Source organism: Vulpes lagopus, chromosome 4 (assembly GCF_018345385.1).
Source record: "Vulpes lagopus strain Blue_001 chromosome 4, ASM1834538v1, whole genome shotgun sequence".
Taxonomy (NCBI): Eukaryota; Metazoa; Chordata; class Mammalia; order Carnivora; family Canidae; genus Vulpes; species Vulpes lagopus.
In genome coordinates, this window is record NC_054827.1 from 65,613,364 (window position 1) to 65,638,165 (window position 24,802).

Sequence of the window (24,802 nt, forward strand, 5' to 3'; positions counted from 1 at the left end):
AAGTAAGATGGACCTCATAAAATACAAAGAGAATAAATACAACACAAAGAAAAAGAGAGTAAATAAACAGAACTCACTAAGAGTTGTGCTGAAGAAAATAAAAAAAAAAAGGCAAGAGTGTTGAATATTAGGAGTAAGTTCATGATTGCCAAATGCTACTCTGTAATCCAGAGAGCTAAAAATTTGGAGTGCCTCAGTGGTTCAGTCAGCTAAGTTCAGGTCACGATCTCAAAGTCCTGGGAGCCCATCTCCAGCTCCCTATTCAGCTGGAGGAATTGAGGAGTCTGTTCCTCCCTCTCTCTCCACCATTCCCACCTCTCACTCGTGTTTCTCTCTCTCTCTCTCTCTCTCTCTCTCTCAAATAAATAAATAAATAAATAAATGAATGAATGAATGAATGAATGAATGAATGAATAAATAAAATCTTTAAAAAGTTTGGGGGATAAAAATTTAACATAGGGGGTAGACTTTATCAATTACAAATTGTTAGTAACTTTAATTGGGATAAATTCTTCTGATGTAGTAAGAGAGAACAGACTAATAGATTGAAGGATGAATGTGCATTTAAAAAAGTTAAAAGTTATTAAATCTATTCTTATTTGATACTTGGGTACTATTAATGTATTGTACTGTTAATGTTATGCATTCATATTAACCAGTGGGTATGTATATATCAATTAAACTCCCATACTTTTTTCTTTAGTGAAACTGTCCCATATATAGTTCCTATAAAAGTAAGTTGTAATATACCATATGACCTCATCCTGGCCTTAACTGCATGGAAAATTATTCTAAAATCTGAAGCCTAATGAATATTCTGCTACTGAACGTATTGGGTTTTCTCTGGATTTGGTTAATAAATTATCTTATTACTTGATTTTTTTAGAGGGCATTTCTGTACTTTGCAACTGAAAAACAACATCAAAACACTAGATCTTGAAGGCCCCTATATATTTCCCCAGAAATTCTACAGTAAATTGTTGGGGGAAATATAAGAAAGAAACTAATAATTTTAGTACTCTGTACTCAATGATGAATGAACATCTGATATGATCAATCTCCATTTTCATTAATAGATGATCCTACCCTTCCGTGGCTTTGGAGATTTTGAGGTCCTTCTATCCCAATCGCTGATTGGAGAAAAATTCCAAATTCTGCTGAGTAAATGGCTTGTCTACTCTTTGTCACCCTTAACCATTTCCTTTATTTCTATTCAAAGAATGTTTGCACTTAATAATTTCCTTCATTTTCTTTTTTTAAAATTCACTTATACCTCAAACTTATTTCAGTTAAAGCAATTTTTCATATTTATATACACATTACTTTTTTATCTTTTTATTTCCCTTCCCTTTCACCTCTTCTCTAGTTATTCCAAGGTCTTTGTCAACCTCTCCCTCTTTTTCACCTTTTATCTTTCTTCTATTTGCGAGTCAAAGAATGACCTCCCTTAAGGACAATAAACATAAAAGAAAGCTAATCATACACATATATGAAGGAAACTGAAAGTCATATATTTTAAGTGAAGTTAGTCTTAAAGAAAATCCTGTGATATTAAACTTGATAAACTTTGAAATTGCTAAGAATTCCCCATATGAATCTCTTTTACTTCTATCTTTTCTCTTTTGCTCTCTTTTACTCTCCTTTAATGAAAACTCTTTATCCTTCAAGAAACAAAATTCATAATAACTTTTTAAATCCCCATCCAAATTTTCTGTTTATTTCTGCTATATTAATATTTTCACTGAATTACATTGAACACTCTTAAGTTTTACAAGCAATATGTAATAAAACTGGTATTTGTTTACTATATTCTGGAATATAATTAGTATTCAAAATACTATTTCTGTCAGTAATCATTTTTAAGGAAGATCTTTTTCAAATTTGGAATCTTCCATTGTCATGAAATGCTGAATAAATTAAAAAGAAACTGAAATAAAGAGTTTAAAATCAATCTTCAAAGTAGGTCAATTAAAAAAAAAAAAAGAAGGATACCTGAAATTATATGAACTCAGTGTTTCCTTTACTAGATCTTTTTCTTGGGTAATCACTAGTTTGTTCATCAAAGTTAACATTTTACCAGCGGTGAGCAAGTTTCTCCCATGATTAGAAGTATCTAAATCTGAGCAGCACTCTTTGGCATAACTCTAAATTATATGCCATTTATTTAAGCAGTTACTGTGTAATTAGTGTGCCTTAATTTGAGCATTAAAAATGTATTGAGTTCTACATGCAGCATTTATAATTACAAGATCAATTTGTGGTTAACTGATTTCACTGCTAAGATTTTTGTATCTGGAGTATTTATATGTTTTTCCAAAATTGCCACAGTAGAGAATTTTGTGTTGGAGAGTACTTCAGTAAAAATAAATCATTTGTATTTTATAGTTGATTAATACTGAAACATGCTAAATATAAAACCCATGAAAGAGCCAATAATGTACTAGAAAGAAACTATTGCACAAGCAGTCATTTATATATACATGTATATGCAACAGACACACAAGTATGGTCATTCCTATTTAGGAAGAATAAAGCCTTTATTGAAGCTTGATTTCTATTTTTCTGAAACCAGGCATTATAACCTGGTATGACTTTTTTTTTTAAATTTTGTTTTATGACTTCCATAAGCAATGTTGCGAAACTATTCCTATTTGTTTTTCTGTGTTGGCAGAAACATTTGGTCTCCTCATACTTTATGCAAGTTCTTATGCCACTTGAACATCAAAATGACACAAGCTTGACTTTCACCTAGTATCAAGCATAAACATGATTGACTTAGTAGATTGTGTCATGATATGGATACATTTATTCTTTGACTAAAGTTGATAAACTGATTTTCCAAGGGAAAAAATGAAAATTTCTAAATGCCATGACTTGGAGTTGCAGAACATTAAAGAGCTATTTAAGAGCATACATCTGGAGCACAGCACAATCTGCTGTAGAAAAGCATAATTAGATACTTCGTTTGGTGTGCAAAATTTTGCATGAATGACCCTGTTAATTTTTCCCCTTAAATCAAAACAAAAAATACCCCAAAGACTCATCTTAAAAATGCAGCTTCAGCAAAGTTGGTGTACAGTACATTTGGGGTTTTAAATGATTCACTGGGTTACCAATTTGGGCATCAACGGAGAAAGTATACAAGAATAGAAAACATAAATTGAAAAGGAAAAGGAAGATTTAACTGGAGAGCTTAAAAACAAAATCAAAACAATAAAGATACCAATGGGGCAGCCCTGGTGGCTTAGCAGTTTAGTGCCGCCTTCAGCCCAGGGCGTGATCCTGGAGACCGGGGATAGAGTCCCGTATCAGGCTCCTTGCATGGAGCCTGCTTCTCTCTCTGCCTGTGTCTCTGCCTCTCTCTCTCTCTCTGTGTCTCTCATGAATAAATAAATATTTAAAAAAATTTTTAAATTAAAAAATAAAGATACCTATGAAGCAATAAAAGATTTGATATTTACAACCAGAGGTATATTTTTAGAGTTTAATATAAAAATTGGAAGTTATATATAATTAATATATAACTTTGAAAATTAGTATATAATTATACTTTATAGTAATGTACTAATATAATTAACATGACTTAGAAAAGAAATGAGAAATCTGGAGAAGACATTACAAAAGGTATACATTTTACATAGCCCTAGTGGTATATATATTTAAGTCATGGGCCCGTGGCTTTGTCTGCAAAGTATCCCTTCATCTGATTTCACCCACCTTGGCTAAGAAATCTTGATTACTCTCTACTCAAAGAAGTAGCCATTTAAAATGAAACAGTATTTTCCTTCTGGAATTGTTTCATGGTGGATACCTGTCACAATCTGGGCTAAACCTTTATTTAGTTCTAAAGATTTTGGAAAGTGGAGTGGAGAGGAAAAAAAAAAAAAGATGGACAGAAAAGGGAAGAGAGAAAAAGGAAAAGAGGCAAGGAGAGAAGGAAAATGACGCAAGAGAGGAGAGAAGGAGAGAGGCAGAGACCCAGAGACCCAGATACAGACAGAGATGGATCAAGAAAGAGGAGTTTGTCTTCAGTGCCAGCAGTACAGCATGATGCACCTCAATGGATATTGTGCCATTTGTATTAAGAAGTAGAAGACACTTTCTGCAGGAGGAGTGAAGAACGAAGCAGAAATGCACCAAGAAAAAAATGGAAGAAATCTTGTCTTGATGGCATATGAACATGTGGTTCCCAGTAGATTTTAGTATGAGTTACTTCCCTGTCTTAGGTTCTTTGAGATACACTAAACTGTTTTATTCTTAAGCTGGTTGAATGGGCTTCTGTTGCTTGCAACGTTAAGAATCCTCTTTAAGTGAAATACAATTCTGTGAAACAAAAAAATGGCAAGTGTAGAATAAATGTTTTAAAAAGTAATTTAGGATTAAAGATTAAGTGAATAAAGCAACAATTCATTAGAAAGCAACATGTAATTATGGTTTATATATATTCATGTAAATATTTCCTATTAAGAAAAGCTTTATCTGTAGAGGAGAACCCAAGATAGAATTCCAGGTTACAGCAATAAGCTACAGCAGACAATTAGGTATGACAATTCAAAAATGTTTAGAATTTACATTTTTTTCATCCATATATAATTTACTACAGAGTATTCTTGTAAGTAGAGTCACTGTTGCAAATTATGGCCTGTCAAGAATTGGATTAGTGAGATTCAGCATTTTTCAATCCATTTTCTCATAATGACATCCCATCCACTTCCAATTTCAATCTCTAAGTGCTATCTATATTTGTTTTATATTAATGGTCTGGCACAATTTCTTTTGCAATAAAATTCTTTATTGATAACTTCTCCCAAAGAGCTTTTGGATAAGAATGCTATTTTGATTAATAAGAGCTCAGGTCTCTGTTAAATGTCCCTATTAATAATACACTAGAGGTGCTCTAAAGATGAATGTCAGTAGCCCTTTGTCAACACTTTATTTTACAAATATGCCTTGCCTCAACTCAGGGATACACAAACATCAGCTGAGTACCAAGACAACAGTCAAATACCTGTACTTAGTGACCAGAGAACAGTGATAAGATACATATGCAATTTTTAAAGAAAATTGAGCTTGTAACACGATGAAGAAAATGGTAAAGCCCTGACAATGATTAGAATTTATCAGAAAAGCAATCAGAATAGCTCTTTTATTTTTGCTACATTTCTGTGCTTGATTGAATAGGTAAGAAAAAGGACAACGGGCTTAATCTCTGTGTTTGCTTTAAGCTTTTCGAAGGAAAACAGTCTAAATGCAAAATATTACCACTTTGATTGTTTCTATAATTTAGAAGGAAAGAGCAACAATCTCCTCCCACATAGTTTATTCCCCTTTCCTCTTGACATCCATATTTCTTACTGAGGTTCAAATTACAAAATGTAGCAGAGGATTAGTTGATGGTTAAATGAATCTAAGAAATAGTGTGAGACTTTCATTGCAATATTTAAACAATTAACATAAATTGATTATCTCTGCTGCCTTAATTAAAAATAATTCAACTTTGTTAAAAGTATGTTTTAAGGTGAGCTTTATACTCCATCAATGTCACTAACTGCATCAAATCAAGAATATAAATCTTTTCTTTCTAGCTTTCCCCCATTTTCTTTCTTTCCTTATTTGAACTCAATAGTAGGCCCACCTGCATTCCTTTGTGTGTGCTTTCCCCAAAGAACTTATGCTACCTTCAACTACCACATCTGTACAGATGACACAGATCTACATCTAGAATATTTTTTTATTATAAAATAAGGGATAGTTCACTTTGGGGATTACAAAACTAGTAAAACACCTTAGAGACCATATATTTTACTTCTCTTATAAGAGAGTGAATTATGGTAAAATAACATGATGTGACAAAAGAGAAGCAGAACTCATTTTAATTCTCTTTATATCACTCATTTTAATTTTGGACCTGAAGTTACACTAAATCATGGAGTAATCTTCTTGAGTATCAAATATTTAAAAGCAGTGAAGTTAAATATCTTCTCAATTTATTTTCAATCAAATATCATCTCTTTAATTCACTGTTAGTAGTATAACATTCATACAATTTTTTTTATTGCCATTGCCTGGAAATTATTTGTCAATACATAGAAACTTCCTAATTAATTGAAATTGCGACCTAGTTCCTGAGATTAGAAAGAAACCTGAGATTAGCAATAAAAAATCATAACAGAGCACTTCAAAAATCTATAGTAATGTCTATTAAAATCTGGATGAAAGAAACACTCTTAAAAATTACGGTTTAAGAACTCATGAAAAACGAAATTTAACAGAGACATAAGAAGAATAAAAGACAGAATAAGCCACATGATACTTCTTGGAGAAGTCTAGGCTGAGAAAATTGCTGGGGTGAATTCAAGATAAAATTTAACTCTTTCAAGGCATAAGTTCTTTTCATAGAGGCAGCATATCACTAATACAAAAATCTAAAATACATATTTAAAAAATAAAAAATCTAATTGTGGAAGTTCAACTTTATTAAATATTAGCAAGTGTAATTCAACAATACTGTATAGACAATTGAAGTCACTCTAGAAAGGCAAGAATAGATTGTTCAAAATCATTAATGCTATTAATATAGAAATAGGGCAAATGCAATAGAGACACAATTCACAAAAGAAAACAACAATAAATATTATGGAGAAAAAAAGAAATAGGTTAGGTAGACCTCTCTAGAAAACAATGAAATACATATTTAAACAATAAAATAACACTTCACCTTCAATTTATTATTATAAAATAAATTATATTTTGTGACATTGAGGGCTCAGGCAAACAAGTACTTTATTTTAACCTTTTTTAGAGAAGTTTGTAGATATATATTTTTAATGAGCATATATATATATTTAAGATTTTATTTGTTTATTCATGAGAGACACACAGAGAGAGAGAGGGGCAGAGACAAAGGCAGAGGGAGAAGCAGGCTCCATGCAGGGAGCCCGATGTGGGACTCGATCCCGGGACCCCAGGATCAGATCCTGGGCTGAAAGGGGCACTAAACCACTGAGCCACTCGGGCTGCCCTAATGAGCATATTTTTTATTTCAGAATTCTAATGCTAGAAATATAACTTATGCAAATAATTATTAATATACTCAAATACTTAACTACAATAATATTCAAAGTATTTTAAAATAATACATGGAAGACTGGTTAAATAAAGTTGATTGCACACTTTATATAATTAAATGATACTATTGAAGAATAATACACTAATCATTATAATGTACTCAATGAAAAATAAAATCAACTGCAAAGCAGTATGTTCCCTGTGTCTAAGACAAAGGGCTATCTCTACCCACACACAGACACACACATATACACACTGAGCAAAAGCATGCACATGAGCATTATTCTGGGAATAAATTCTGTAAATTTCAACACATTTCCAAAGGTGATTATAATCTTCAAAAATTCAAAAGAACATTTTGTGATAATTAGGATGATCTTAAAATTTAGAGAACACTGATGATTTTAATTTTCTTTATTGAATATTGAATTAATTTTATAGTCTTTAAAATTAATGATATAATTATTAGATTATGTACATAAACAGTCCAAATTCATTGATACCAACTGGTTGTAAACTTTAGACTAATGTTATAAAATTTTCCTCAGAATCCCAATTTAATGTTGTTCGGAATGCAAACTGGCACAGTCACTCTCTCAAAAATTTAAAAATAGAACTACCATAAGATCCAGCAATTGCACTACTAGGGATTTACCCAAAGGATACAAAAATACTGATTCTAAAGGGATACATGCACCCTCATATTTATAGCGGCATTATCAATAATAGCCAAGTCATGGAAAGAGCCCAGATGTCCATCGACTGATGAATGGGTAAAGAAGACGTGGCACATAATCACAATGGAATATTACTGAGCCATCATTTTCAATGATGTGGCTGGAACTAGAGAATATTATGCCTAAGTGAAATAAGTCAGTCTGAGAAAGACAAATACCATATAATTCCACTCATATGTTGAGTTTAAGAAACAAAACAAATGAACTGTTGAGGGAGGGTGGGAAGAGAGAGGGAAGCCAGGAAACAGACTCTTAATTATATAGAAAAAAACTGAGGGTTTCTGGAGGGGGAGGGGGTAAGGGATGGGATAAATAGGTGATGGAGATTAGGGAGGGCATTTGTTGTGATGAGCACTGGATGTTGTATGTAAACGAAGAATCACTAAATTCTATTCCTGAAACTAATATTACACTTTATGTAAAGTAACTGGAATTTAAATAAAAGTTTGGAGAAAGAAAAAAATTCCCTCAGTGCACATTCTTCTTTGTATTTTCTTTTGAATATTTTATTTATTTACTTGAGATAGAGAAAGCACAAGGAGAGGAGAGAGGGAGAAGCAAACTATCCACTGATCAGGGAGCCAGACCCAGGGCTCCATCCCAGGACTTGATCCCAGATCATGTCCTGAGCTGGAGGCAGACACTTAACCAACTGAGCCACCCAGGCACCCCTCTTCTTTGTATTAATGTGTAACTTTTTTGAAATGCATTGAAAACTTGATAGAACATTTACTGATTTTTTTTCTTATGGATTTCCTTAGAAGTACTCCTGATTATGCTTTGATAATGATTATAATAATTAGTGGTACATAGAAGACTGAGCAATATCTTGACTTAGTTTTCTTTTTTTTTTTTTTTCTTTTTTTTTTTTTCTTTTTTTAAATTTTTTTTTTTTTTTTTTTTATTTATTTATGATAGTCACAGAGAGAGAGAGAGGCAGAGACACAGGCAGAGGGAGAAGCAGGCTCCATGCACCGGGAGCCTGATGTGGGATTCGATCCCGGGTCTCCAGGATCGCGCCCTGGGCCAAAGGCAGGCGCCAAACCGCTGCGCCACCCAGGGATCCCTTGACTTAGTTTTCTAGAGAAATCAGCACCAAGACCTGATTAAATGGATAAAGATTTTATTAGAAAAATGATGACTCTGTGAGAGAAGATGGGGTCTGGACAGACTGAGAGGACAAAGCAAGTCTTAGCCTGATTTTAAGAGAGAGCGAAAAAGTCAGATGAAATCATCCAGCTGTACTGCTGTGCAATGTAAGGCAGGTTTGACTAAAGCCATTGAGAAGTCTCAAGCCAAAGCTGGTCATCAGATAAATTGATTTACACCAAAAACAGATCTCTGTTAGTATCTCTGTTGACTGGGAAGCTGGCTGGGAGCAGCCAGTCAGATACCTGGGATTGCAAACATGTGGTTATGAATATCAAAGTGCAGCAGCTGGATGACTCATCTGTTATAGTTTCAAGGATGCCAGAATTAGTATATCAATATTAACCTTCAAATTACTAATATCATTTATTACATATTTATTTTCCATGTTTTATTATTTATTTTATACAATTATTCCTATGTATTTGGGTATAGAAACACATAAGTATATTATTTCGAAATGTATATGTATAGTCTTCTCAAATACAACATTTACTTCTGTGTTTTGCGTGAAATGTTGAAGAGCGATGTAACATTATCTATGATTAATTAAAAGATTCAAAATATAAACACATAATTTATATACTGTGTAAAGTCCAAAACAGTTATCACATACTTAGAAATTAAAGGTTCTGTTAGGAAAGCAGTGATTATAAATATTAACTATATAAGAAATAAAAAAACATGTCCATTTTAGCATGTAGAGCCATAGTAAATGGCAGGGAGAACTCCAAAAGTTACTAAAAAAATAGTAAAGCTCAAGTCCATGCAATTTGCAACTTTCTCTTTATTCTTTCTCTAGTTTTGGCATTACTTTTGTAAGAAATGTATACATTTCAATTAATCAAATTTATTAACACAAATTTCATAATATTGTATTTCAAACTCCCCTGTATGAGTAGTTTTGTCTTTTTTTGTTTTGTACTTTTTCTTCAACAGTCTTGTCAAAACAACACAAAAAATGTGAACAATCTCTTTTCAACCACATTTTTTTGTTATTTTTAAATCTTTGCTCTTGATTTTTTTGTTATTTTATTGATTTCTATCCTAATTTCTTATTTTTTTGGTTTTACACTTTTTTTCTCCAATTTCTTTCATGAAAGGCCTTTTCATTAAAGGCCTTTTCATTCTTTTCTGATACATTGAAAGATAAGTTTTCTAAATATTAATTAATATTTATGTGTTTTGTGTAATCAGTGTGTGTCTTCATATTCACAGACTGAAGTGATAACTGAAAAATGTGTCTAGCTAAATATTAGGGAACATTTTTTAGTCTTTTAGTTGACAGAAGATAGACTGTGGCCTACTGAAAGCTTTTTAGTGGTCTCTTACTGACCCCTCCCAACGTGTAACAGCAGGTCAGAGAAGGTGTATGGTTTTTATGGTAAGTTCGGACTGGGTAATTTTGCGTCATCATTGATGCAGTTGAGAGGTCAGTCTGTCCAGAGTGGATGCTGATGGAATTAAGATCAATATTAACAGCATTTTAGCATGCTCAGCACATAGAAGCCAGCCAGTGGGTTTAGACTATTACATATTTTCAGAGTGTTCAGATATATCTTGGTATATGAACCATAACAGTGGAAAAACTCCCCAAGCTAGAGTAAAAGAAATATTCAGGTAATGAATTTAAAGTGTTCCTGTTGGGGATCTGGATCTCTATCACAATGTCATAGAACCCAAAACCATTTCATTTTTGTGATCGGACATTCTTATTTAGGAAGTAAAGGCAAATGTCTTTAAAATCAAGAGCTTATTGATTCAGCTAGTGGGAATGCTACTGGCTCAGAAACAACTCAGAAATATTTTGTTACTTAGGGCAGTTTTTTTTTACCCCTTAAAACTGGTTTTTTGACCTTAGCAATTTTCTTCTCATCCCTTGCTTCAAGGGGTCAATGCACCTGCACATGTGGTTGCCAGGATACATGTGCACACACTGCCTGATGCAAGCACAGTGTAACTGCTGGATTTGTCACCAACATGGAGAAAGCTTGAGGGAGAAGTGATTGGGTGAGTGGCAACTAGAATTTGCAAATGCTGATTCTCCTGTAAGTTAATGAGACAAAGTTCGTAGCAAGTTGACACCACGCACAAATGCATGTGTTTGTGTACCTGTATACTGAAATTTAGTAGTATGGATATATTTCAGATGGAGAAGGCATATGAGGAGAAATAACAATGTATAACTGATCCGTGTTTCTGCATTTCCTATTTAGAATCAGCAAATAATAAAACTGCATTATTTCCAATATTTGTTTGTCATGCCTGCTTAGTCTTACAGTATAGGAGCAATTGACTTATTTTCCTAGTTAATAAACATCACCTTAACAGAATTTCCAGAAGAATCTTAAGTAACCTATTAGAGCTGAATTTGCCACTTGCTGTTCCCACACCATTTCCAAAATAGACATCATTTTGAAAGGCTGTTAAGTAAAGAGTGTCTAAATGAATTTCAGTGTTGTGACTGAACCTATGATGATGCTTTTTTTTTGAAATGGCTACTAGTTAGAGTATTCAGGGAGATAGAGTTCTCTGCTGTCCTAAAAGATATTTAAATACTTATATATAATTTCTCTAAATAAGCAAGATGTTTTAAATTTTTTGGATTATTTTCACAGCATTGATACTATACAGAAAAAATTATACTAGTTTCTTATAATTTTGTTGCCTAGAAACCTTAATTTTATGATTATATGTAGCTTTTTTTTTTTACCTATTAACTTTTAATGGAATGCAAATGGTCAAAGATGACTGATATAGAGAGCTAAAAATGAAAGGAGAAAGAGATTGAACTTTTTTAGTACTAGGAAATTAAAATCATAAAGGAGATGTGACGTGACTTATGGGTCATTTACTATTTAAAAATCATAAACATTTTGTAAATTGCATTCCCTCACTTCACCCTTTCCATGTTTTCAAAAGGGGAAGTGATACACAGATCTTATCTTTTCTAAGATAGAAAAACTCTTTAAGGAATTTCAAGTTGTAAAGAATTTCTATGTCAAAATCTTACATAACATATAGACATTTAATTGGGGATATTAATTTCTGTACTCTAGATGCTGACACATAACCATTTAGCATTCATGTCATTGACAGATATTTATTTCACCACCGCAAGCTATAACATATAAAAATTTAATTATGGATATTCATTTCCTTCTTTTAGCCTTGATGTATACCCATTTAACTATCACATCATTGATACATATATTTTCACCAGTGCAGCTGTGAAATGTTAAAATTAAACTGCAGACATCTATTGCCCTGTTCTAGTTTCATGCACATAAAAACTAGGCACAAAATTATAGACAAACAGATATTTTACCGTCAAATACTTTTAATAAAATGTTATTTTCAATTATTAGTAAGTGAATAATTTTTCATAGCACCGTAACAGTAAATTTAAATATGAGCAATTATCTAACAAGCAGCATGAAACTGAAATAATTCAACACAATTTCAAAAATAAAACTTAAATAGATTAATTCTTTATAAAAATGAACCATATGTGTTATAAAATGTCAAGCAAAAGGGAAAAAGCACATAAAATTAAAAATCCACACCAAATTCTAACACTAGAAGACAGTTTCTGACAAATTCATTTACATTATAGAGAATATCTTTCTACTGCACATAAAAAGATAAAAGGTAAAGATATATAGATAGGCAAAGATATACAAAGAAAATACTGCTTTAGAAGAAAAATTATTAAAATGCAATTGTGTTTAAACAAAGGAAATAAAGTTAAAGAGAAAGTGCAGAAAATAAAGAATTTCAGATAAACCTTGTTTTACCACAAGACATATATAGTTACTATAAAATGTGTTCAAATTTAGAAAACATACTCCAAACTGTGTGGCTTCACATTGGGTCACCAGAGAGAGTATTATAATTACTGATGCCTGAGTTTTTCCCCGATAAATTCTGACTTAATTGATCTAGGAGGGTGTGGCTGGATTTTCAGGAGTTTTAAATGTTATTCTAACATGAAACCAAAGTTGAGAATCACTGATCGAAAGCAGGGAAAGTTAGGTGAAAACCTTCAGTTAAAGAAAATTATAAAAAGTTATAAAGCTGATAGCCTTAAATGTCTTTTAACAGTTATAAAGTACAGTTTCATAAAAGAAGAAATTAGCCGATTTTCACTGCTGTTATTACTTTATTATTAATATTTTTATTTTACTGACCAGGAACGAAATATATTTTATATAATCCAGGAATTCCCACAATTAATTTTATTTAAAAAATTTTTTAAGGTTACATTTGTTTATTTGACAGAGAGCGAGCACAAGCAGGGGGGACCAGCAGGCAGGAGAGAGGGAGAACCAGGCTCCCCTCTGAGCAGGACCTTGGGATCATGGGCTGAGCTGAAGGCAGATGCTTAACTGACTGAGCCACCCAAGCGCACCCCCCTCAAAAGTTATTTAATCTTAGTTATTTCAATTTGTTCAGTGACCACAAATATCCTTTCAGTATGGTTTCCTTTGCCCTTTTGCTTTTAATCATATCTTGAATGGCTGAATTTGTTTTCTTTCCATCTATCCATCTATGCATTCAACTATTTATATATTTATTTGACTTATTTATGTTGTACTTTTCTTAAGATGGAGTTCTAGGAAATAAAATTCTTGGTTTACATTGTTTTTTATAAAACATTGTAAATTGTACTTTACAGTTTATATGATAGCCCTGGAATATTACTGTAGAGAAATATGAAGTAAACCAGCATTTTGCCTGCTTTAATTAACTTTTTTCCTATTTATATGTTCATGAATCTTCTTTCTCTTTTAAATGTAATCTCATGATGTTTGTCATCATTTTTTTTTCTGGTAAATAATACTTCATAATGACATAGGTCAAGTCTTAAATTCAACCATTATTTCTTTTTAACTCCATATGTATGTGTATTTTCTGTTTTGCTTTTCAATATGATCAGTTATGCAAATAATGGATTTCATTTGGCTTCAATATCTATCTTTTTAAAAAAAAAACTGTTTGTAAAGGATAAACAAAAGAGCTTGCTTGAAAAGCAATAGAGAAATACTGAGCAACGATTTTAAAATTTTTCACTCTCTACTCAGGCCAAGGAATAGAAATTCCTAGAATCTAAGATGCCCCCTCAGAGCTTCCTTTTATCCCCCAGCCCCCATCCAAGGTAACCATTATTCTGACTATTGTGTTCAGTTTATTACGTTTCTTTATAGGATTATTAATATGTTGTTATTCCTAAGCACGATATAAAGATTTTCAACCAAATAAAGGAATCCGTGCCCTATATCCATTTGTAACATGTTTCTTTACTCAACATTGTATTTTTGAAGTGAAGAAAACACTGATAAATATACCTTAAAGTTCATTCAGCTTAATTGCTATTATTCTATTACGTAAATATTTCATATATTTAAAAAATGTATTTAACTCTTGGTGAACATTCTGATGTCTTCTTCTAAGTATTTTACCTTTTAGAAGAATGTTTTTGGGGCACCTGGGTGGTTCAGTTAGTTAAGCGTCTGCCTTCAGCTCAGGTCATGATCCCGGGGTCCTGGAATTGAGCCTCTCATTGGGTTCCCTGCTCAGTGAGGAGTCTGCTTCTCCCTCTTCCTCTATCCCACCCCACATCCACCACTTGTGCTCTCTCTTTCTCTCTCTAGCTCTGCTCTCTCTCAAATAAATCTTATAAAAAAAAAAAAAGAATGCTACCACAAATATATATATTTCTACATATATTTCCTTTGCCATGTATATGAGTTATTAAGGGGAATATAATCTACTAAATATAATTTCTGAGACCTAGGATATGCTCATGTTCACCTTTTGTAGGGTAATGTCAAATTTTTAAAAGTTAAAATTTTTACTCCTCCAAATGAGATGAGAAATAGGAATATCTCATATCCTCATATATAGCTTATAAATCCTCACCTGTATTTTACTTTGTTCAACTTTTTTTTGACAACCTGGAGCACATAACATAATATATAATTGTGGATTTAGTTTGTATTGCACTTTCTAACGATTACTTAATTATCATTTCCTCGTGTGTGGACCATTTGTGTTATGTATTCTTCGAAATTCCTATTAACGTCTTTGTCTTTTTTCCCCCCACTAAGTTGCTTGTTCTTGTTGTTCTTTGGATATTATTTATTCTGGATATTTATCTTTAGTTATATGTTTAGTATATATCTTTACTAAATACAGTACACTTTATATTGGTAGTCCCCACTGAACCACATATTCTTGTACTCAAGCCATGTGAATGTAATACAATTCACATTGTTTCTCTATGTGCATTTCTTTGACCACTTGGTTATTAATAAGGATGATATAAACATATTTCATGAGAATTTTCTTATTGGGCCTTAACCTTTTGGAATGTTCTCATCATGATATATTCTGTTTTGAACTCATCCATTTTTGTTAGGGATAAGGAGGCCAGATATTTTTTTCCATCTCAGTCTAAAGACCTTAGCTCCTTCAAAATAATACCAGAGAGCTCCACTTAAGGAATTACACAACAAAAACTCAACTGAATTAGAACCTGATTTAGATGATGAGATTATAGACTTCAGGATGATGTCTGATGCCACAGTAGAATGAGACATTAGGGAATCTGTGGACATTGAGTATAGTTTGCATTGAGCAGATTTCAATAGATGTTTCTTGGTGTTCTACAGCAATGTGACTCCCATAGTCACATCTTTCAGTAATGTCCTTCCACATTGTTTTGCTTAGCTAACTGACTTGTTTTGGCCATTGAGATATTATCAAGCAGAGGTTTGTTAAACACTTGTACATTGGAATTATCTTTTTGCAATGTTTCCTATTGAGTACCAGCTGCCATACTATAAATAAGTTGGATCAAGAATGATGAGAGGCCAAATGAGGAGGGATTATGAAGAATGAGCAACCATATTGGATGCTCCAATCCCAGCTGGCTGCTAAGTCAAACAGCCAGAGTGACTTTAGCTATACCATGTAGAACAGAAGAAGATTCCAGTGTAACCAGTCAACCCACAAAGTTAAAAATTAGTGTATTCTTGTTTTTCTAAATCTCTTAGTTTTAGAATGGTTTTAATGCATTGGTAGATAATTAAAATATCAAGTTTGTCTTATTAGTCTTTTTATAGTGTCTTTTTCATAAACAAATTATCTTAATTGAAATATAGCTAAGTACATCAAATGCATTCTTCATGGTTTCTATTTTTGTGTTTTGTTTACAAACAATATTTTATGAGTTCATAAGTATACTATATTATACTTAAGGTATTAATAATATTTTTCAGTTATTTCATGAGGAATTTGTATGATCAGTGCATGTATGATTGGCCCATTTTTATTTTGCTTTTTTGGAGGCTACTAATTTTACTAAAATTGTTTTGTTTTATTTTGTTTTATTTTTTTTATTTTTATTTTTTCCAAATAAGTTTTTATTAGGATGTGGAGCAATTGAAATTTTTGAACACTACTGGTGGATTAAGCACTTTGGAAAACTCATAGGCAACATCTACTACACCTTAACAGATGCATACTTTATGAACCTCAATTCATTTCTATATATATCCCCAACATAAACAAGTATATATATATTCACCAAAAGACATTTTCAGGGATGTTTATAGTAGTACCATTTGTAATAAGGACTAGTAACACTGTGTTCACCTAAAATAAAATGGATAAACTGTAGTATATTCATTGAATAGAATATTACTCAACAGTAAGAATGAACAAATCACAACTACATACAGCAACATGTTTGATTCTCAAAAATATAACATTAAGTGAAAGAAGTCAGACTCAGGAGAGTACATAAAATGTGATCCCATTTATAGTAAGTTCAAAACATGGTATTAGAAGTAAGGGCAGTAGTTCTCCTTTGAGAAAGGGAAGTGATTGAAAGGGGACTCAAAAGATACACTAGGATTCTGATATTGTTCTGCTTCTTGATCTGAGTGCTAGTTATACAAGGTGCAGTCCTTTTGTCAGAATTCACTGTAAGCTCACAAAGTGAGCTTTAACACTTATGAGTACTTTATTGCATGTATATAAAATAAACTATATTACAATACCATTTTATTGTATTTCAATAAAAATAAAAGAAAATAAAAGATAAGCTAGAACCTGAGAGATCTTTGACTTATGTTGAATACATATCCTGAATACAGGATAACATTATTAGCTATAAAATACAGAAATTTATTTTATTTTTTTTTATTTTTATTTTTTTTCATTTATTTTTTTTAAATTAATTTTTATTGGTGTTCAATTTACCAACATACAGAAAAACACCCAGTGCTGATCCCATTAAGTGTCCACCTCAGTGCCCGTCACCCATTCCCTTCCAACACCCGCCCTCCTCCCCTTCCACCACCCCTAGTTCGTTTCCCCGAGTTAGAAGTCTTTATGTTCTGTCTCCCTTCCTGATATTTCCCAACATTTCTTTTCCCTTCCTTTATATTCCCTTTCACTATTATTCATATTCCCCAAATGAATGAGAACATACACTGTTTGTCCTTCTCCGATTGACTTATTTCACTCAGCATAATACCCTCGAGTTCCATCCATGTTGAAGCAAATGGTGGGTATTTGTCATTTCTAATTGCTGAGTAATATTCCATTGTATACATAAACCACAGCTTCTTTATCCATTCATCTTTCGATGGACACCGAGGCTCCTTCCACAGTTTGGCTATTGTGGACATTGCTGATAGAAACATCGGGGTGCAGGTGTCCCGACGTTTCATTGCATCTGAATCTTTGGGGTAAAAGACACGTTAAAAGACCACAACTGATCTACTTCCATTGCAAATTAAGCTTGTGTGTGTGTATGAGTTTGTTCCTGGGTTTTCTTTATAGCTTTGGTCATTTTGTAACAGTGCATCAATACCAAATTTGTTAGATTTATCCTTAGATATTTATACCTTTAAGCAACTATACAAGCTGAAAGGAAATAATAAAGCTTGAATAAAATTATAAGGACTCCATATCCTAATGTGAAATGATAGGAAATTATTTGAGGGGTTTGAGGAGGGGAATGGTAATCTGATTTAAATTTTAAAACACTGAGTGTAGACTAAAACCCTTCCAATTCACAGAGAAGGGACATGGGTATTAAAGCAAGGCAGGGAAAAAGTACAGAAAACACAAGGTCTGGTTTAAAAACTTTTATAATAATTCAGGCATAAATATATAATTACTTCTTGGTAGTAGAGACAATGGGAATTTTTAAATGGAAAAAAATAAGGCACATCTTATTTTTTCATTTATTTTTTCCTTTTTTATTTTATTTATGTATTTGTTTATTTGCCTAGAAGACTAGAAGTATTAGGTTACCATTTTCTGAGATAAAGAGAGTGTGTGAAGATAAGATTGAAGTGGAGGAAGTTTAAGTTTAGTTTTGGATCTCTTAATTCTGAGTCGTTTATTTTATATGCACATGATACAGTTGAGTCTGTTGAGTAAACAGGTATTTGATCCTGATGCCTAGTGGATAAATACTAACCTAAAATATAAATTAGGGAATCACCAAAGAATGAAAGATGTTTAATGCCCTGGAACCAAAGAGATAACTAAAATAGAAAATAAAATATGTTTGGATACAATTTTGGAGTCCTTCTGCAGTGATAATTCTAGATGAGAAACAATCATCAGTTCCACTCAATGGAACCGAGAAGGATTACTCACAAGATAAGAGAACCAGGAGGATATAATATCTTGGTTGACAAGAAAAGAAAGTATTGCAGCATGGAAGGGGGAAGTCTACCCTGTTTGAGGTTAAGTAACATTAAGGCTGAAAAGTATCCTTTGCATTTACTATCACACAGTTCCGTGATCATTATTATTACAGCTCTGTTGGTGGAAGTTAAAGACTGGATGGAGTAAGAACAAGAGAACATTGAAAGAGAAAAGGCAAAACTGTGTGTAAAAAACTCCTTTGCATACTAACATTATAAAGGAAAGGTAAGAAGTTGGAAGCTCACTCTTGGGAAAATTAAGGCTCAAAGAGCCTCTTAGAAAAAAAAAATCAGAAGCTCTTAGTTATTTTTTAGCATGATAGAAATGAATACATGTTTTGCTTGCTTATTGAAAAATATGAAGAGAGGGGCCACCTGGGTCAGTTAAGCAACCAACTCTTGGCTTCAGTTGAGGTTATGATCTCAGTGTCCTGAGATCAAGCCCTGAAATGGGCTCAGCACTCAGTGCAACATCTGCTTGTCCCCCTTTTCCTCTACTCCTCCCCTACCCTCCCACATGCTTTCTCTCTCTCTTAAAAATAAAATCTCTTTTTAAAATTTATTTATTTGTCAGGGACAGAGCTCACAGAATGGGGAGCAGCAGACAGAGGCAGAGGCAGGCTTCATGCAGAGCAGAGTCCAACCTGAGGACTCAATGAACCCAATATGGAACTCAGGCCCAGGACCCTGGGATCATGACCTGAACCAAAGGCAGATGCTTAACCAACTGAACCACCCAAGCACCCCAAAATAAATAAAATCTTTAAAAAAAGAAAAGAAAAATGTGAAGAGAGGATCTGAAGATACAGGCGATAAAAGGAATAATGGAAGGAGTGGTGACTTGATTAGGAAAGAAGAGATGGAGTCTAGTGTGCAAGTGCCAAATTTGGCCTTTTTTGGGAATCATTACCCCTTATCCATAGTAACTGGGGCACAGGCAGGGGATTGCAAGGAGATGTGAAGGTGGAAATTTGTAGAGATTGTGTTCTTTATAGCTTCCATTCCCTGAACTTTAGTTGTGACAACAAAGGAGGATTTGTAGGTATAAAGAAAAAATATATATATTAAGAAATCACCTATGACACTAGAATAATTAATATTCCTCTCAAAATATATATGTCTTCTGGGCAGCACTCAGGATTGATTGTATTACCCCCTCCTCATTCTGTTGCTAAGAGAAGGATCCTTGCCCTAAGTAGTGTGAGATAGCTGAACACAGGACATCTCACACTGGATAGATGATATCAGTTGTAGTTTTACTGGGCACATATCTTCATAGCCTTGGGGAGGACAAGGAGCCATGCAGGGCCATACAGAGGTTATATGCAGGAGCAGAATGAACGAGGGATGAGGGGAGGCTGGCTTTATGGTAAAAAAGAGTATAGGTGACACCTGGTTTCTACAGAGGAATATAATTGGTTTCTTTGAATAATTTCACAGGCTAGTGGTGAAGCAAAACCCTTTAGGGTGAAGACTCATTAGAGTATAGCTAGTCCGACTGATGGTGGAACTAACTGAGTGGAGAGCCTTTTCTAATTTGGCATTCTTGGTGAAAAAGTGGTGACTTGTTGCTAGATCACTGGGACTAGTGATGCTCTAACATGTCAAGGTAGCACCTAATATTAAATCTTAATTTTGAGCTTTACAGCATAGGACTCACTAATGTTGAATAGTGAATTTAATATCATATTAGTCAAAATATTTGCATGCTTTCCATTCTGTCATCTATATTTAGTTTGTTTTATATTGCCTTCTTGAAATGCCTGCGACTTTTTTTTAAGACTTCTAAAGACAAATGTTTTATCCGCAAGATCTATGTAACTATCTGTAACTTTTAATTGTAGTCTTGTTGTGTTTCTCTGGATAATTTCCCTCTAATTCTTCCCTAATTCTTCTCACCCTGTCCATCCTCCCAGGCCAAATGGTGCCTCTGTTTTGATTGGTATCCCTGAATGAGCTCTATGTACTTCATCAAACAGTGTTGATTAGGAAGATGGAGAAAACATACTAGAATGGTCCACCAGCCTTGCTTTAGCATGTTGTGTCAAACACATACTCACCAAGTTTATTAGTACTTTAGGGATATGCCTTCCCCTCAGTTTTCAAGACTTTTCAAGTTGTTTTAGAGCATTGAGCAGTATCATGTGGATCACAACCTTTTATGTAATAATGACTCTCATTTGCTCGTTCACCAGGATTTTCACTTAGGATGTAAGACTAGGTAGAGATAACAGAAATGCTAATTATAATATAGTAAGTATAGATTCTTTTTCAGTTCCAACTCCTATATTACTATGCAAGTTGATTAGAGCCTAATCTGTAGCTCTGGAACTTGATCCACAGCCATAGTCTCATCCTACTAATCAAAGGGATCATGGAGAGACATTTATGTTAGTGAAAATTTGAAAAAAAAAAATAGAAACCTTTTAGAGGCATGGTGGCATATGTTGGCTCTTAGGTTGCCTACTTACCTTGGTATCTACACAGTATGTGGGATGACAGTATCTTTACTTCATCACAAATTGTGTTCTTCTTTCAATATCTTTTTAAAAAATATGTATGCTTTGGAATTCATGGAAGAAGAATGGAAAGGTAGTTCCACATTCCTATCTTTTTCTTTAAAGACTTTACATATTTATTCATGAGAGACACAGAGAGATAGAGGAAGACACATAGGCAGAGGGAGAAGCAGGATCCCTGCAGGGAGCTTGATGTGGGACTCGATCCCAGGACTCCAGGATCATGACCTGAGCCAAAGGCAGATACTCAATTGCTGAGCCATCCAGGGGTCCCCACATTCCTATCTTAACTGGAACTATATTTCAATTAATAAACATAAATTTTGTTTTAAATTATCAATGAAAGAAAAATCTAAATGGAAAATAAAGATGGGGAAAGAAAGACATTTTTTAAATGATGGGGTGCCTAGGTGGTTCAGCTGGCTGTGTCTGACTTTTGATTTCGGCTCAGGCCATGATCGCAGTTATGAGATTAAACCCAAAATCAGGCTCTGAACTCAGAGGGGAGTCTGCTTGAGATTCTCTCTCTCCTTCTCCCTCTCCCTCTGCCCTTCCCTCTGCCTGTGTGCTCTCCTTCTCTCTAAAATAAATAAATAAATATTTTAAAAAATATTTTACTTATTCGTTTGAGAGATACAGAGTGAGTGTGCATGTGAGAAAGAGAGTGAGAGAGAGAGAGAGAGCATGAGCGGGGCTGGGGGTGAGGGGCAGAGGGAGAAACAGACTCCTTGCTGAGGAGGGAGCCCAGTGTGGGACTCGATCCTGGAACCCCAGGATCATGACCTGAGCTCAAGGCAGATGCTCAACCAACTGAGCCACACAGGTGCCCCAATAAATAGATCTTTGCCCTCAGCAAAGTAGTCAAAATTGACACAGATTTTGAAAATCTTTTCCTCATAAAAGCAATAAGAAAATTGGCAAACATTGCCATGATCAATTATTGCACAACTAGAAATTCACCAAAGACTTGTAGCAACTCAGGGAGAATTTATTTAAGAGCAATAGCTAAATCTCTGTAAGAAAAGTGAGCTTTTTTATGCCTTTCAATATTTTCATGCTTGCTCTCTAGCTCCAGAGGAGTGTAGAAAACCAATAGGGTGTGTTCCCAGTGAAAACCAGTATCTAAAGGGTACTAGAGGGAACAGAACAGAATTGGAACTTCTTTAAAGCCTCATTCTGATAGAATATTATTTGACGTTTTGATGGTTTCCTGAAAGATCCCACTTTGTAAGACTGCCTGAATTTGACATAATTCAAAGCTTTCCAAGTGTGAAAAGCCTTTTTCCTGGGAGGGAGGGGTATTAGAAACAATTAAAGTCAGTTGTTTAACTTTGTGGCTCCCTGTGGTGGTGAATAAAGTTGGAGAAAGCAATATGCTAACCAAAATGTTAAAAGGAAAGACAGATGTTTCTGAAATGCTCTGACATATTCTGTAGTATCAGGAAGGCCACACAAATGCACAGAACTGTGTGCACACTTGCCTAGGGCTGCACACAGGCTTAAGAAAGGCCTGGAAATGATCTATGCTCTCATGTCTGGTTGACCTTGAGGTTCTGTACAAATAGGAAGTGAAGGCAAAGGCATAGTTGTCAATTCCCTGGGTGAGCATTAAAGTCATATCCCAGTATACATGTTTAGCCCCTTAGTAAGAAATCACTGAGAGAATTATTGGTTCTAGGAATTTGAGAAAATATCTGTGCAATCATTAGATTACCACTAAGCTACCCAAGCAGAAGCTTAAGGTTGCATACAATAAATGCCAAAGACTTAAAAAAATTAGTTTAGAAAACTATGCAATTAAATTACATACTACTGACCTAAAAAAAATATAAATCAATGGAATAAAATCAAGAGTCTAGAAATAAACTCATACATCTATGGTCAAGTGATTTTTGACACTGGTGCCAAGAATATTGGATGGGAGAAAGTATAGTCTTTCTAACCTATGATGCTGGAACAACTGGATATTCCCATATAAAATAAATAATTTGTGTACCTACCTGACTCTACAAAAATTTAATCCAAAATGGGTCAAAGACCTAAGTGTAAAAAATAAAACTATAAAAGCCTTATAAGAAAACAAAAATGTAAATCTTCACAATATAAATCTTCATGACTTTGGATTAGGCAATGGTTTCTTAGCTATGACACCTAAAACACTATTTACCAAAGAAGTAATAGATAAATTGTACTTCATCAAAAATTTTTTAAAAAGTGCTGTAAATAACATTATCAAGAAAAAGAGAACTCATAAAATGGGAGAAATATTTGCAAATCATAGATCTGCTAGGGACTAGTTTTTTTTAAATATATACAGAATTGTTACAAAACAACAATAAAATGACAATCCAATTTTAAAATATGTACAAAGGATTTGGATAGAAATTTCTCCAAATAAGTTGTACAAATGGTCAATTAATACATGAAAAGAAATTTAACATCATTAAGGAAGTGCAAATCAACAAACAGTAAACCACTCATATCCACTAGGGTGGCTATGATAAAAAAGATCACATAATAGCAAGTGTTGAAGAGGATGTGGAGAAAGTTGAATCCTGATTTGTTACTGGAGATAATATAAAATTGTACAGTCACTTGGAGAAGAGTCTAAAAGTTCCTCAAACATTTAAACAGAGCCATCATATGACACAGCAATTCTACAAGTATATACCCAAAAGTTGGAAGCATGTTTTCATAAATAAATTGCATATGTCTGGTCATAGCAGCATTATTCATAACTAAAGAGTAGAAACAACTGAAATGTCTATCAACAGATCGATTAATATACAAAATGTGATACATCAATACAATAGAATATTTGTTGGCCATAAAAGTGAATAAAGTACTGATACATGCTCCAACATGAGTATTATGCTAAGTGAAGGAGTCAGACAGAACAGGCTACATGTTTCATGACTGTATCTATATGAAATGTCCAGAATCGGTGGATTTATAGAGACAGAAAGCACATTAGAATAAACTGGAACTATGCTGTTCATTGTACTACTATGTGAATATACTAAAAACAATTGGGCTGTACCCTTTAAAAGGGTGAATTTTATGGCATGTGAATTATACCTCCAAACAGATAATGAAATGATGCATATAGGTAAAATCATCAATGGCTATTAACACTATTAAGTGAGATGCTGATAAGGAACCTCATGACAGATGGATCTGTAGGACAACTCCTGCATGTTATTCAAATGTTACTCATACCTAAGTATGTCCTGATGTGATGCAGTAGGAAGAACACAAACCACTGAATAAATATTCTGTCTAAAAGAACTGAGTTTGAATTTATCAAGGTTGTAGCCACCAGTTTGCAGGAAATATGGAGAGAGAAACATACTAAATGATACCATAGGAAGGCAAGAAATCAAATCACGACTGTGGGGATTTAAGAAGAAAGTGACTCTGTTTCCTTAAATAAATGATTGGAAGAAAAATGGAAAACATTGGAAATACAACTCAAGGTCACCTAAGGCACAAAAATTCTAAAAAATTAAACAAGAAAAAAGACAAGTTTTGGACAATTTTAGGATAATTCACAGAGATTGGATGTTAGAAGATGTTAAAAAATTAGAGTACTTCATAA